The sequence below is a fragment of the Erigeron canadensis genome, chromosome 3 (assembly GCF_010389155.1).
Source record: "Erigeron canadensis isolate Cc75 chromosome 3, C_canadensis_v1, whole genome shotgun sequence".
In the NCBI taxonomy this organism is placed as follows: domain Eukaryota; kingdom Viridiplantae; phylum Streptophyta; class Magnoliopsida; order Asterales; family Asteraceae; genus Erigeron; species Erigeron canadensis.
Window position 1 is genome coordinate 47,074,274 of NC_057763.1, and position 16,959 is coordinate 47,091,232.

The following is a 16,959-nucleotide window of genomic DNA, read 5'->3' on the forward strand; positions in this document are numbered from 1 at the left end:
TTCAATGGTTGAAAATGGTTAGAAGATCATCCTCTAATTCAAGGATCAAAGTTTGAAAAATTAAATTTTGTAAATTTAAAACACTAACACTTTTAATGTAACGAAAGTTATATTACTTTATCATTAATTGTAAAGAAAAACTCTCACTTCATAGTAATATAGGAATTTGATAAATTTATGTCCTGCATCCAAATTATAAAAAAAAGCATGGACATATTATGTTTCATTTGAACCAAATAAGATTCCATGAGTCTAGATTATGACTTAAAAATATCATATAACAAAATTAGATGAAAAAAAAAATATGAAGGGGTTGCAAACTACCATTTTATGAAGTTCATTTTAAAATATTCTTTCCAAATAAGATAAAACTTATTTATTTCTAAATAATAGCACTAAATTTAATCTAACTCTATATCTAGTTGGCATGACCTAAAAAGCAAAAATTAACCTTAAAATTACACGTTGGAAAAATGTTGATTTGGCATCTAAAGACTACAGCCACATAATCTATCATCTCTATCATCTCTTATGCTGTGTTCTTGAGTTTTTTGTTGAAAAGAAAGGAAGAGAATATGAAGGATTTTTAAAATATTTGTGTTCTTGAGTTTTATTAAAGAGAAGAAGAGAAAAGAAAAGAAAGGAGTTGGAAGGAGAAATCAATACATTTTGGTTAAAATTTTTTCCTCCCACTTTTGGGATGATTTGGAAGGAAGGAAAATTCACTCATTCTCTTCCATTCACCTCTCTTCTCTTCTTTCTCCTTCCTTTAAAAAAAAACTCAAAAACATAGCATTAGAGAGATAGAGAGAAGATGCTAGATATCGAGAGTACAAAAACTTTAGAAACAACACTTTACATAAACTAGAATCATTCCGAAGTCTTATAATATGAATTATTGATATCAATCGATCAATACGTTCATTTGTAAGTATTTGCTGTAAATAACATCCATCATTTATATGCTTTTAAAATTTCTAGAATCAAATTCTTCAATATATACTGTTTATGTATTTTACAGAGTTGCTTTATCTTTAATAATAACTTTGATGTCTTTATGTTTTTGTTTTATTTTTTTAATCTGTTTTGTCTATTATTTTTGTTTTCTAGATTTTTTTTTTCTCTTTAAAGTTTTTGTTACATTTTTCTTTTTTTCCCTCAAATATTTTAGTTTCTCAGTGAGGCAGTGAGCCAGCTTGGGTTTCCTTTTTCTGATTTGCTTTTTTTTTTGTTTATAGTTTTGCTCTGGTTTTCTTTTAGGCTATTTTGTTCGCCTTTTGTTATTTAGCCATTTTTTTTTCGGTGATGGCTAAAAGTTATATTTAGGCTAGCTCTATATCATATATGTGGGCTAGCTATCATATAGTAGGTTGTTTGAAACAACGATTATATATATGGGCTGGAAAGAACATAGTTTACTGGACCAAAGGCCCAATTAATCTAGAACGGATGGGAAGTTACAAAATTGTCCTTTTAGCTTTATCTGGGTGGTTGAAGAAATTTCTTATCCAAAACTTAAACACTACATTCTCTGAGTTTAAAGTAGAAAGAAAAGATAGGGAAAAGATAGAAATGATTAGAAATTGTGTTATGTAATATGCATTCTTGAGTTGAAAAAAAGGAGAAGAAAATAAATAAAAGAAATGAAAATTAAAATCCAAATTTACAATTATGTACATTCCATATACAATCTTAAAAGCTTTGATTTCAGAACTGGAATCGAACACCGAAATAATATAAAACAGGATCTGAACACCAAAATAATATAAAACATTATAAAAAAAAAATACCAAATTCAATTTAGAGGTTAGCTAAAAATCTAAAACTCTTCCATTTCAAATATTGAGGCGGCGCATAGAGTATTCTAAAAATGGGTTAAAAGATAATGCTTTCCTCAGGCAATTATCATTGATATTCCTTTCCTACTATTGTTTTTCTCTTTGATTGAATCAAATTTTGTACAGTTGTTCTAGAATGAAATCCCCTCATTATTCTAAACCATTATACAATAGAAAACAACCCAGAAAGGATCACCGCCTATAGTGGAGAAGAAAGGGTTTGTTAAGGGGTAGATTTGTAATTAACAACAGAATAGTAATATTTCCATCCAAATCAGACCATATATGGCCGGAGAAAATTGGGCTCCAAAACACCTAAATTATCCTATCCATTCTATTCTTTTCCTATGTAAAAAGAAACTCAAGAATGCAAAAACAATATATTTCTTATCATTCCCTTTCTTTTCTTTGGTAAAAAAAACTCAAGAATGTAGTGAAAAGAAAAGAAAAAGAAAGGCAAGTAGGCAACGGCTAACGCACCCACCTACCGATACGTTTGTCGTGACGTGCGGTGAATAGCTTGACAGCACCCATCATTGACGCTCCACCGTACACATGTCAAATAATCATTAGACCGTTTCCTAAGAACTCCCATCACGTTAGTCCGTAGGCTTGACCAACTCATCCTTCTTATTCTATAAATCACCTATAATCCCTTCTCAATTTCTCACACAAAGCCTCAAAAACGATCTATCAATTAATCTTTCGCATACTTTCTCGTTCTCTCTCACACCGTGCTCTTGAGTTTGGTTTATAAAAGAAAAGAAATGATTGAAAGTGATATTATTTTTCTCTCAAATTATCCCATAAATGGGGAGAAATTTTTTAGACAAAATCAACTAAAAAATCATTCTACTTCTTTTCATTTCACTCCCTTTCCACCCTTAAATTAAAGGGTTTATTCCATAAAAAGGTAACCTATTTACATGAAATTCCTATTAAAGGTAACCTATTTTGTTTTCGTCTATTTAAAGGATCCTATTTTCAAAAAATTCCTAATAAAGGGTATACCGTTAGTTTTTGACAGACGGAGTTCGTTAAGTGCCATGTCACCGATGTCACGTCATCAGTTTTGATGTGGCACTTGACTTTGACCGACCTAATTTTGGATATATATATATATATATATATATGAGTCGGTCAAAGTCAAGTGCACGTCATCAAAACTGGTGACGTGGCACTTAACGAGCTTCGTCTGTCAAAAACTAACGATATACCTTTTATTAGGAACTTTTTGAAAATAAGATCCTTTAAATAGACGAAAACAAAATAGGTTACCTTTAATAGGAATTTCATGTAAATAGGTTTCCTTTTTATGGAATTTTCCCTAAATTAAACTCAAGAACACAATTTATTTTGTAATCATTTGCTTTCCTTTCTTTTCATTCCATAAAAAAACTCGAGAACATAGTGTCAACGTATCATCTTTTTCGTTTCTATTTATATATATTTTCTTTCATTGTTTTTGATCATTATATATACATATTTACTATTAAATTAATTAAATATAATTATAATTATAATAAATCATATGTAGATATAAACGTGAAATTGTTTTTTTCCTTTTTTTTCTTTTGTATCTTTACCGATTAGATAGGTTAAATATTAAAATTATGATATTGAATAAGATCTGTAACTATTGTCAAATTAATAAAGTTTTTAATTCGACTAATATAATTTTACCCATAGAATGATATATATGAGATTAGTTACTTTTCATAGAAAGAAAAAGTGGAAACTTGAATTCTGATGTGTGTGTATGTGAATGATATACAAAAGATGCAAATATTCGTGAAAACTTTGACCGGAAAGACCATCACTCTCGAGGTTGAGAGCTCTGACAAAATCGACAACTGAAGGCCAAGATCCAAGACAAGGAAGGGATCCCCCAGACCAGCAGAGCTTGATCTTCGTTGGTAAGCAGTTGGAGAATGGGGGTACCTTGGCTAACTACAACATCCAAAAGGAGTCAACCCTTCACCTTGTGCTCAGGCTCAGGGGTGGTATGCAGATCTTCGTCAAGACCTTGCCCGGAAAGACGATCACTTTGGAAGTTGAGAGTTCAGATACATTGACAACGTCAAGGCCAAGATTTAGGACAAGGAAGGAATCCCACCAGACCTGCAGAGGTTGATCTTTTCCGGTAAGCAGTTGGAGGATGGGTGTACCTTGGCCGACTACAACATTAAGAAGGAATCCACCTTGCATTTGGTTCTCAGGCTCAGGGGAGGAATGCAGATTTTTCTCAAGACTTTGACCGGGAAGACCATCACATTGGAGGTGGAGAGTTCGGATACCATTGACAACGTCAAGGCTAAGATCCAGGACAAGGAGGGTATTCCCCCAGACCAGCAGAGGCTTATCTTTGCAGGCAAGTAGCTCGAGGATGGGCGTACTGATGTGCGAAATCGAGTATTACAATTTATAACACGAATCACCTAGCGACTGACTACTACACACTTGCGGCCAGTAGACCCGTTTGTATGCAATGTAGTTTACTTGATAAACCCGAGGTCGAACACAAGGACATATTTAAGTAATTGTTAAAATAAAGTAATTCAGAAAGAGGGGGGTTTTGTGACCGGGTTGTCACTTTGCAATTAGTTAAAGAAACGGCTAGGAATCCCGAAAGATTAATCGAAAAGAAATCTGGTGTGACCGGGGCAGGGAACGTCCTCAAACGAATGTAAAAATGATTTAATGACAGTAATAATTAAAAGGGCACCTACTTGGATCAACTCACATGTCAATCATCGGGTCTAAATATTACTTGCATTTGTTGAACGACTTAAAAAGGTAGACAAGATGAACTTCCGTTATACTTGAAACTTTAATTGCTTGAAATATAGTTATTGCTTCCGCATATAATTTCTACTCAAAACAATCTAGCATTAAGGACCTAAGATGATTTTTATGATTTAACCTTTAAAAACTTTCTCCCAAACTACTTATTCACCTAACCAGATTCATCTATCATAAGTGTTTACACACTCTAAATGAATTTAATTGTTTAAAATCTTTATCGTTAGTTTCTTCCGAACTCCAACGACTTTAGGTTAATTAAAGACCGATCAACCATTTCATAAACCAATTGACAATGACATATATTTCTTACGAACTTCTAATTACAATTATCAATCAATCAATATAAAAGATAAAAACAATATTTAAACTCAAATAAATGCGGATCTTCGACTAAACGTCTAAACATAAAATTTTTGTTCAATAATTGCAAATAACATTAAATCGACCCTATGACATGTTCACTACTCAAGCGGGTGCTGAGATATTTAGTCTCTCATATCGAGATAAATAACACTAACAATTATTAATATCAAATAGTCCATACTAATAATGTGTGCTAATAAAGTCTTGAATTAATAAAGCTAACAATTAAGATAAAGAAAATTAAAAGGAATTCGAACGAGATTTGCTGCTTTTGTGATGTGATGATCCGCGGCTGCTGCTTACGAAAAACCAAAGAGAATAATCCTTTTTGTCTGATGCGGCCTTCTATTCACCACCGTCCAGCACACCCCTCACGTCCGAATTAATTGTCCCTCTTCATTAAGAATAATGGAATATATATAGATGTGTTTTGACTGGTAGAAATGATATTAGTAGCACACTTTTCAATTAATATACCATTAAATACAATATATATAGTAGACTGTACAAGTCAGTAATGTAATGTTGTGATAAAAACATCAAAACAAATGGTACAATTATCACTTGCCTTAGACACGTATGTCATTCCAGCCGATTTTTTTTTTCTTTTTTTCTATTTTTTTTATCACAATTAATATATTTGACACTTTTTGACTCTGCCCAAAGTTGGGCTTTATTTTGGTGTTCCACCGATTTCACAAAGCCAAGCCCATCCTTTATTTTTTTTGTTAGTCCACAGCCTCATTTAGAAAATTGGGCTTAATCCACGAGGCCACCTTTGGAATCGCTTTTCCTCCTTTGTTGACTTCTCACGATCTCATTACATGAGCACAGCAAAAAAGGTTCTTGGTATATCAAATATTCATATGTTGCATTTTCCGTCTTTTGACCTCCTTTGAATTCTCCATCCGTATGAATTCTTTGTCTAACTCTCTTTATTAAATCAGAATGTTGACTTGCAATATGTTGATCCAAATCTCTGCCATTAAACAACCAAATCATGTATAGAGAGTTATTTCTTGCAAACTTTCTCCTTTTGACTGCTTTTCAACCCATTTTCATCATGATTAATTAATTTAAACCTCAAAAATGTCGTTTCTTTCATAATTATGCTCAAGTACATGTTAATAACCTGAAACACTAACAAATACCATAAACGCACCAAATGTATACGATAACGATTTGGAAAACTAATTAAATTCAACTAATTAATCCGTGAGAAATGGGTATAAAATACGACATATCACGTACCCTCGCCGACTACAATATCCAGAAGGAGTCTACCCTTCACCTTGTCCTCCGACTCCGTGGTGGTAACTGAAGCTCTTGTTTGTGTTTTTCATGATTGTTGGTGTTGTTTGGTAATGGAACCATTGTGTTCAGTGAAAATGGTACTATGTTGAACTTTTTAATATATATATAATAAATCATTTGATGTCTACTTTGATGATGTTTTCTCATGTTTAGTCTTTGGAATGTATGTGTACGTGTATATTAATTGATTTGCTGCGGGATTAGCTTGTGATGCACCACTACACCAGATCAATAAACAGTTGAGTTGCTTATAGGTTTTAGGTTACATATGATATGAAGGTTCTTCCCCCTATGCAGCTTCCTGAATTGGCCGTATGTTGCTTATTGAGTTAGGAACATAAAAAATCGAGTTTTGGTAAACATTTTAAATACTTGTTTGTTTGGTTGCCTTTGCTATATAACGTCCTTGTTGATTTGTAATGCTCCTGCTCCCTTATTTATATTGTACGTTAATGTTAGGTTTCCCTTGGCTTTAGATTGGGACAAGTAGTAACAACATACTTTTACTTTTAAGCTGCTGATCTACCTTCATTTGTCCAATTCTCTTGCCGTATAAGGTTCTAAAATCTATGGCTGTTGAAATCCTGGCTATGACCAAAAGGCCTGTATGTGGCTTTATAACAAGCTAGGAAGATAAACAACATCGAGAATGCATTTAGCTATACAGATATGGGGATCAGGAAGGGAAAATCATGGAATTGCATATGAGAATCGACTGATATGTGGTTTGTGAAAGCGTACATGATGGGTTGGACCTTTCATTCTATATTAATTCATCTGCTTACTCGATAAACAAGTGTGTATAGAGTTAGATTTTTCATAAACACGTTTTAAAGGGCGACTTGGGGTATCTTCTTTAGTCCTTTACAGTATAGAGGTTTTTCTCATGTTTATATACATTTTTTTCATTGAGATATATGATATTATGCAGACTTTTTGATTGTGAATTTTGTTGCTTCAAAGTAAGGCAGAGGGAATTCTAACACGTCTTTACTCAATACACATACTGTACATCAACTGTGGTGGTAATCGATCAAACTGCCATGTATACATGGTTACGAATATACAATACAAAAACAAGGAACACAATTACACAACTATATGACCATATCACATACACAACTACCTAAATTACCCTAATTCTTTGTTCATTAATTTAAACATCTCTACCTAATATACCTATAATACCCTTAAATCTCAACCACTCATTTTTTTTCTCTTTCCCCCAAAAATCATTTTATTTTATAATTTATTCAAAATCTTTTATCTCAAAATCGATAAATTATAAAAATTGCAAGGGTATTCTTAAAATTTCATGCTCTTTCATTGAAGATGTCATTCGCTATACTTTCGACGAATTTTTAAATCCGAGTACGGAGTCTGTACGGCTAAGGCATTTGGCTATTACACTATATGGCCTATCACCTGTTAGAATATGAACACATAAACATATAACAATTCACGAGTACGCAGCGGAAAAGAAACGTATATGCAATCAAATTAATTAACAAAGAAAGAATCGAAACGTGTACCTTTGCACAAAGCTTCCAATAATATTAATAGTAAGATTATTATTATTAGTTAGGGTTTAAAGGAAAACCCCTCCACGATCGCACACTAGACACCCTTATACCGTATGCTAGTACCCCGATCACGAACCAAACAACCCTTTCTTTATCTCCGTTATATCAAAAACCATTATGAACCGAAACCTTTGTTGTTAACTAACAAAACCAAAACCTTTAATTAATGCTAAGCATTAATAGCAAGAATATGAGTTCCATGTGGTTTTCGAACGGACAAAACAAAAAAAACTTTAGAAGATTTTTGTTTTCGGCCGAACTCAAAGAAGAGGGGAGAGAGGGGAGAATTACTTGTGTGAAGGAATGAGAAAACCTTTGAATTAAGCCCTCTATTTATAGGGTTTAATTAAGGTTTAATTTACTTGGTGAACAAGCTAGATTAAGGCTTATAAAGCCTTATCAAAACCGGCCCCCCCATATGGATTTAGAGCTCAACTCTAATTTCCATATTTCACATTTTTAATCTTCCATTTAATTAATTAAATATAATTAACCCCTTAATATATTTAAATTAATTATTTCGTGATCTAATTAATTAATATATTACTTTAATATACTAATTAATAATATAGAGTTACCGTGTCATTTCGTGTGACCCCGTAGGCTTAAATTATTTCCGGACATGCGATTTATAATAAAATGATCACACTCCAACAGCTCCCACTTGAGCATGTTATTATAAAGGCAATAACATTGGTTGGCGTCTAGCAACACTCCAATGCTCCCGAAAATATTTAAGAATAGATTCTTAAATTGCCAAGTTGAAATGATTTAGTCTTTAATATCCCTTTGTTCAGATTCCCTTGTTAATTATGAATATGGATCAATGTCATTTCATAATTTAACGATTATGTTTCTCATTTCTACAATTAATTAAGATTGCCAAATTAGTCGAGATAACTTCTTGAGTTCATTTGGGTGTGGCCACACAAACATCTTCAATTAACTAATGAGGGCGCCAAATGGTATCATACTTCAGTTGCAAATTGAAGGAACAAATCCTGTATTGACTACAAGTGTCTGGCCATGTCGTTTCTTAACATTTCTGAAAATAGCCCTTTATTACTGCCTTGTTCAGGACAGTTAGGAACTATATCAAGAAATGCAATCCACACATGCATAACTCACTTGTATCTCAAGTCAAAGGATAAATAAAGTAACCATTTCACGAATTTCATTTAATGACGCCGATCCATAAAATGATAATTCGTTCTGTGGGGTAAGTCCAATATTCACCTTTTGAATATCATGTGAGTTTCGTACGATCCACCATCTTCAAAATATTCCCTTAAATATTTTCACCAATCTCTCACAATTGTCTTACTTTAATTATATTCTCATATAATTAATCGACAATAGACATTTAGAATATTCAACTAATATTCATGGATTTAAACATGCAAATATAGGACACAATTATTATAAAATTGAAACCACTTATACCGCGTATAAAGATTCATTTATGAAAATAACAATTGTTTAACATCCCATTATCCAAATACCAATAACAGATTTACATGATATAACTTAGCAATAACCTTTGCCCACGGCATACTTATTAACCTTTCCTTTTGACAATACCTTTGTAAAAGGATCCGCTGAGTTATAATCTGTGTGAACTTTTAGTAATTTGATTTCACGCAATTCGCTTTGCTCACGAACGTAGTGATATCTTATCAGGTAATGTCTGACACCTTTCTGAACCCCAGGTTTAGTGCCAATGATAATTGCTCCCGATTTATCACAGTACAGTTCCATAGGTGTGTTATTTGAGGATTATCATATTAAAATCCAAAAATAAACTTTCTAATCCAGACAACCTTCATGTCGTCTTCTCTGAGACGACAATATACTAAGATTCTGCTACATACATAGCAACTGTGGTTTACTATTAGCTCATAGCATTCCACCGTGTCTTCATTTAAAATGAAGACGTATCCCGATTGATATTCTTGAAACATCTTCATCAGTCATGAAATCCAACATCACAAATTCTATTACTATTTGAATTTTGATCAGGATTTCAACCATACACCAAGAATAATTCTTTAGTAGCCCGCACGTACTTAAGAATACTTTTCACAGCAGTTCATTGATCCACTCCGGGATTTTGCTGATATCGGCTAACAATATTTTGAGCGAAACACAACTTCAGGTCTAGTGCATCTTACCGTGTACATGATAGATCCCACAGCCGAAGCATAAGGAACTCTTTACACACGCTCCACCTTTTCAGGTGTAGAAGCACCGTTCTTGCTAGATAAATTAAGTCCTTCTTGCATAGGCAAGTTCCCGCTTATTTAGAATTTTCCATCTTGAATTTCTTCAAGATCTTATCTATATACGCACTTTGACTTAATCCGATCAACCGTTTACTTATATCTCTATAGATTTTGATTCCAAGTATGAATGCTGCTTCACCCAAGTCTTTCATAGCAAAACACTTTCCAAGATAAGATTTAATGTCTTTCAACATTGGAATGTGATTTCCTATTATCAATATGTCATCGACATACAAGACAAGGAAAGTAACATTACTCCCACTAGCTCTGCGATATACACATGGCTCATCAGGATTCTGAACAAAATCAAACTTTTTGATCTCTTCATCAATCCTTTTATTCCAACTCCTTGATGCTTGCTTTAGTCCATAAATGGACCTTTGAAGCTTGCATACTTTGTTGGGATATTTAGGATCGACAAAACCTTCCGGTTCTACCATATAGACTTCCTTGTCTATAAAACCATTCAAGAAAGCGGTTTTGACATCCATTTGCCATATCTCATAGTCATAGACGCCGCTATGGCTAAGATGAACCTAATAGCTCTAATGTCCGCAACCGGAGAAAGGTTTCCTCATAATCAACTCCAAAAAGTTGAGTATAACCTTTCGTCACAAGACGAGCTTTATAGGCGTGTATATTTCCATCCATGTCGGTCTTCTTCTTGAAGATCCACTTTCACCCAACGGTACTACCATTTGGTGGAAGATCAACCAAGCTCCAGACTTGATTGTCTTTCATGGATTTCATTTCCACATTTGCAGCTTCAAGCCATTTGTCAGATTCTGGATCTGATAATGCAGCATTGAAATTAGGAGGTTCATTCAAATCTCCTACTACGTGTTCTTCAGACTCAATCATAAGATTTAACCTTTCACGAGCATGTATTGTCCCCGAGGACCTACGAATTGGAATCGCTTCATCTTCAACTTAAAGTTCATCTAGAGATTCATCTCTTTGAACATTTTCCCCCCTAAGTTGAAGATTGTTAGTATCTTTAGAAGTTAACCCATCTTCTTGATGCTCATCAAGTTCAACAATCCTCCCACTGTCCTCTTGAGATATGAGTCTCCTTTCAAGGAACTCAGCAAATCAAAAGGTTTTTGACAATGTTTCCGGTAGGAAAGTAGAAGTAGTAACCCATCGTTTCCTTTGAGTATCCTACAAAGATGCACTTGACACCACATTCATGTAGTGTCTTGTCAACTTTCTTGGTTAGAACCATATTGAGAATGCATGCAGCAATCTCTAGAGCACAATCCCAAAATGAAATGGGAGAGTCTTAAGGTTCATCGTTTATCTTACCATGCTCAACAAGGTTTGATTTCTCCTTTCACATATACCCTTATATAGGAGTAAGCTCTTGGATAAATCCACAAGCTTTTAGATGATCCTTAAACTTTTTGGCTTAAGTATTCTTTATCTCGATCCGAACAAAGAATCTTGATGGTTCTATTGAGTTGATTCTCCACTTCATTTTAAATTCATTGAATATTTCAAAGACTTCATGTTTATGTTTAAGCAATTAAACATAACCATAATGACTGAAATCATTCATAAAAAATGATGAAGTAGCTAGCCTTTCCTTGACACATGCCTAAATGGGCTACATACATCTGAATGTAATAGTCCAAGTAATTCCTTAGCCCTCCCCGGTTTTATGCGGAAAAGGTATTCTTGTCATCTTGCCGAAAACATAAGGCATGCATTTGTCAAATGATTCATCATTTGATTTTAAGATCCCTTCAATTTGAAGTATGCATTTCTTGCTAACGACAACACATTTTTCAAATGATTCATCATTTGATTTCAAGATCCCTTCATTTTGAAGATTTCCAATGTGTTTCTTGCTAACGACAATCCCAAAAAACACGCAATTTATCAAATGATTCATCATTTGATTGCAAGATCTCTTCATAATGAAGATTTCCAATGCGTTTCTTGCTAATGATAATGTCAAATCAATGCATTTATCAAATGATTCATCATTTGATTGTAAGACACCGTCCCTTTGAAGTCTTTAAATGCATCTCTTGACAAAATTAAACAAGATGACTATGTCAAAGATAATTAGAGTCCAAGTTAAACTTGACTCTTTGCTATTGAACTATTATTTGTATAACAACGCATATAATTCAATTTTGAAGATACTTGAAGCACTTGCCAAACCAGCTTGCTTCTTTTTCATATTCAACTCAGCTAGATACTTTAGCCGTATGCTCCTTTTGCCAAAAGGGTCTTTTAAGGTTTTGAGACAAACACAACTTGTTTTCTCTTACCAAAAATCTTGCCCTTAGCTTACGGTTGTTTTGCTTTCCGAACCTTTCCCCCCTTGATCATAAGAACTCGGGATGTAGCAGATTTCCTTGGAAGCTCTTTCTCATACTTAATTAACATGACATGAAGTTTAGCTGTGGTTTTACTAATGTTATGCATAGTTTAACCTTTCCAATTGCCCATGAGTACCTCTTCAACTAGAGTACTTGAGGACTAACCGATGTTCCATGCTCGTGTCACAAGTCATGAAGTTGATCAACTAGGTCGAACAACTTTACTCCGGCTTGCTTTTAGTACAAAGACTTGAGTTCAGTGAGCATATCACATGGAAATGAATGCTCAAATTGCCTTTGAAGGTCGGCATTCATGCTTTCCAACATTAAATAAGCAACCTCATTGTGTCTATCGTACCGAGCATTGTATGCAACCAACTTTCAAGTTGAAGCATTCGCTCCCGGAACAACGGTGTTTGCTCATCAATGACTTGAACCCAGTCATTGAAGTTTGGCTCCAGAAAGTCTTTTCCTTTCTAGCATCGACCTGAAAGCCGATTGGTGTATGTTTTGAGAAGGATTTGTTGTTGCCATCTTCAAAACAGACAAAAGTTCAATTATCGGTATTTTCGATAATTTAATCCTTAAGAAATGTAATTTACCCTCGTTAAATTCATCTATCAAATTACTTTCACTAAGGCTAGGATCCAACTTAACATACAATCATTTCATCAGTTGATCTGCTAGAAATGACGGTATTCAAAAAGGTAATCGAGAATCGATAATTGCATTCATACAACTCCTAGATTTATGGGACTTACAACAACACTGTAAAGGGGTATTAAGTGTTTTGTAAACATGTTTTGTCCCATCTTATGCCACGGTTTAAGGTCTCACCTCTTAACTCGTTTTAAGTCGCCCAATTAAGAACATGTAGATAGTCCACCGCTGTCTCACAACGAGTGGTAATCTACCTTGAAGAGATACAATTCACCTACGTCTCACGTAGAGCAAAAAGCACTGGCAAGTGTTCTTAGCAAAGTGGGTGGCATTGACTTATCTTTAAATGGGTAATGCATTTGATGTGAATCAAAAGTTTATGTTTGAAGACTCATGCATAATCTTCGAAACATAATTTTTAATAAAATCATTTGTATAGTCTTACAACACAAGAGAGCTCGGTAGCTCCATTTGAACGCACAAAGAAGCGCAAGGGCAAAGGTATGCGATAAACGCGATTTAAAAACCCGCCCTTTTAGAAGGCTAGCGCACTCCGACTTATACCTCTCTTAGAGTTTGTTCAAATGGGTGAGCCGGTGTATCTCAAGGTTGCAAGACTCCAATTTTATTAATGAAATTTCTATTTTGATAGTTCTTAGTCAAGTTTATTTTCAAAACCAATTTTTGCATCACCTTTATACAACTTATAAACAAAATACAAAAATTAATAAATTTACTAATTACCGAACTATTTAATTAAGTAACAAGTTAAGGTGGGCCACCTAAACATGGTCACTATGGTTCATGCAAAAGTTCAATCACGGCTCCCCCTTCCGAAGAAGAGGACCACATGCATCAAGTTACCTTGATTGCGTAAACCTTTAAACAAATCAAGTTGCAAATAAAACACATATACTTGCTGTCTGGAAATTTCCAGCAGCTTGATGACCAGTTTACACCTGTTTCTGGTCTGATTCAGCTTTCGACCGAAACTACAAAGTTGTAGCCCTATGTGTTGGGCTTCTACAGTCCAAAGCACGACTCCTAAATCATTACAGATTATTTTATATTATTTTTCTAGTAAACTGTCGCACATCAGAAAATTTACACGCAAAAATCACATTGTCACATAATTATCTAATAATTAACCCTAATTATTGGATCAACATGATTTGCATAATATAACTCTTTATATATCCAGTAAAATCACAATAAAAATTTTGCATGAATTTCTTGTGATTTTACTATTTATTTAACAATAAATAAAACAATACACATAATCATACAATTCATCACATAATTTATATCAATTCACAATTCAAAACTTGTTTGAGGGTTTCAATCTCCATTGAACAAGGTTAAAACTTTAATTAAACAAAAACCCTAATTTTTTATTTAATCAAGATCCGATTTAATTAATTAAAAAAATAAGAAAAACACCCTTTTAATTATTTAACAATTAATTAAAATCAACCAACCCTTAAACCCCCCTTCAAGTTTTGATCTTTGTAATTAATAGATCACATATGTGACTTGTGATACCACTGTTAGAATATGAACACATAAACATATAACAATTCACGAGTACGCAGCGGAAAAGAAACGTATATGCAATCAAATTAATTAACAAAGAAAGAATCGAAACGTGTACCTTTGCGCAAAGCTTCCAATAATATTAATAATAAGATTATTATTATTAGTTAGGGTTTAAAGGAAAACCCCTCCACGATCGCACACTAGACATCCCTATACCGTATGCTAATACCCCGATCACGAACTAAACAACCCTTTGTTTATGTCCGTTATATCAAAAACCATTATGAACCGAAACCTTTGTTGTTAACTAACAAACCAAAACCTTTAATTAATGCTAAGCATTAATTGCAAGAATATGAGTTCCATGTGGTTTTCGAACGGACAAAACAAAAAAAACTTTAGAAAATTTTTGTTTTCGGCCGAACTCCAAGAAGAGGGGAGAATTACTTGTGTGAAATAACGAGAAAATCTTTGAATTAAGCCCTCTATTTATAGAGTTTAATTAGGGTTTAATTTACTTGGTGAATAAGCTAGATTAAGGCTTATAAAGCCTTATCAAAACCGGCCCCCCATATGGATTTAGAGCCCAACTCTAATTTCCATATTTCACATTTTTAATTTTCCATTTAATTAATTAAATATAATTAACCCCTTAATATATTTAAATTAATTATTTCGTGATCTAATTAATTAATATATTACTTTAATATACTAATTAATAATATAGAGTTACCGTGTCATTTCGTGTGACCCCGTAGGCTTATATTATTTCCGGACATGCGATTTATAATAAAATGATCACACTCCAACATCACCTCCATCATCTCACCGCCGCATTGCGTGGTAACTATTGCTCGTAGTTAAATCAAGTATCTGGCATAATCCTTTGTTTCCTGGCTTTTATTTCATTAATTTACCTTCTTCTCAAGTCAAAGTCCTCTGCTCTTCGGCTAGGAAGTGCGTGACTGAAACTGCCCTTTTGGTGAGTTCAAAATTCAACACCGGTAAGTGGAGATGATTGACGTTGCCTCCAATCTATTAGGGGATAGATGTGGGTAATGACTTGTTCAAGATGCCGGCTGAATGTGGGCTTTAATTAGTGGCTGAACCGATCAAGTTAAGCATTAAGGTGTCTTATTTTATGTAATAATTAATGTGCCTGTCAATTATGTCCGACTGTCCCTAGGGAGGTGGTTTTATTGATCAGCCAGATTGGATAACTCACAAAATATTGCTACTGTACGTTCATTGTGCATATTGATCTGTTTGATTGTCGAGTATTTTTGTGTTTTCGAGACTTAATGCATAGTTCAATTCAATACTTTAATTCCCCTTCTTCTAATACTTACTTTGCTCAGCACACAAGGTTTAAGCTGCCCAAGTACCTTCTCTTATCTCTAACCGTGGCATTTAACATTTGAAATTAAGAATCTCCATCATATCTCGGCTCCAAAGACCTATTACTCGATCTTTTAAAAAGGGAGGGTAAGGTCTTCAAAGTTTGTATTTTATTTTGGAAGGCAATAAATAAAATAAAATACTCGTATTTTATGAAATTATATAAATAGTAAACTAACAAGAAAGAAAGCTAGGTCTTCAAAGTAACTCTAATCTAATTCGCAACCTAAGACTTCAAACATGTGAGTCAAATATTTGAGTCAAACATGTAATTCACAACATGTGAGTCAAATATTTATTTTTACGGGTAACTCAAAACGTAAATATTTATTTTGGCAAATTAACATGATACTTTCCTATTCAAGAACATTAGGCACATCATTTACTTGGTAACTAATTTACTAATTAAGTACGTGATCTAAATTTATAATTAAGACAAGGGTAAAATGCAAAAATCGTCCATGTGTTTTTTTTTTATTATATTCATTCTTGCCGTTAACTTTTAACCAAATCATCCGTGTGGTTTGACATTTGTCCTTGGCTCTGTTAACCCATCACGTGCATTTTTAATGATTTTGAGTATGCATACTTAAATTTTAAGTATGCATTTTAATTAAAATGGAAAGTTTTGGGCAGGAAGAACATATATATAGGAATGAAGATGGATGAAAAGTTAAAATTTCCCATCACATGACTTCCATGTGGGATGGGGGGAGTTCAACCAAAACATTTCAAGGATAACAACAGGGTTATAACGGCAGGGACCAATATTGTCAAACCACAAGGGTGATTTTAGCTAAAAGTTAATGGTAGAGATAAAAAATTACAAAAGTTACAAACCCATATATGG

At 33.7% G+C, this 16,959-nt stretch overlaps 1 pseudogene; it reads left to right on the plus strand.

Annotated features, from left to right (window-relative positions):
• Positions 1–3,617: 3,617 nt before the first annotated feature.
• Positions 3,618–6,325, plus strand: LOC122591138 (annotated as a pseudogene).
• Positions 6,326–16,959: the final 10,634 nt, after the last annotated feature.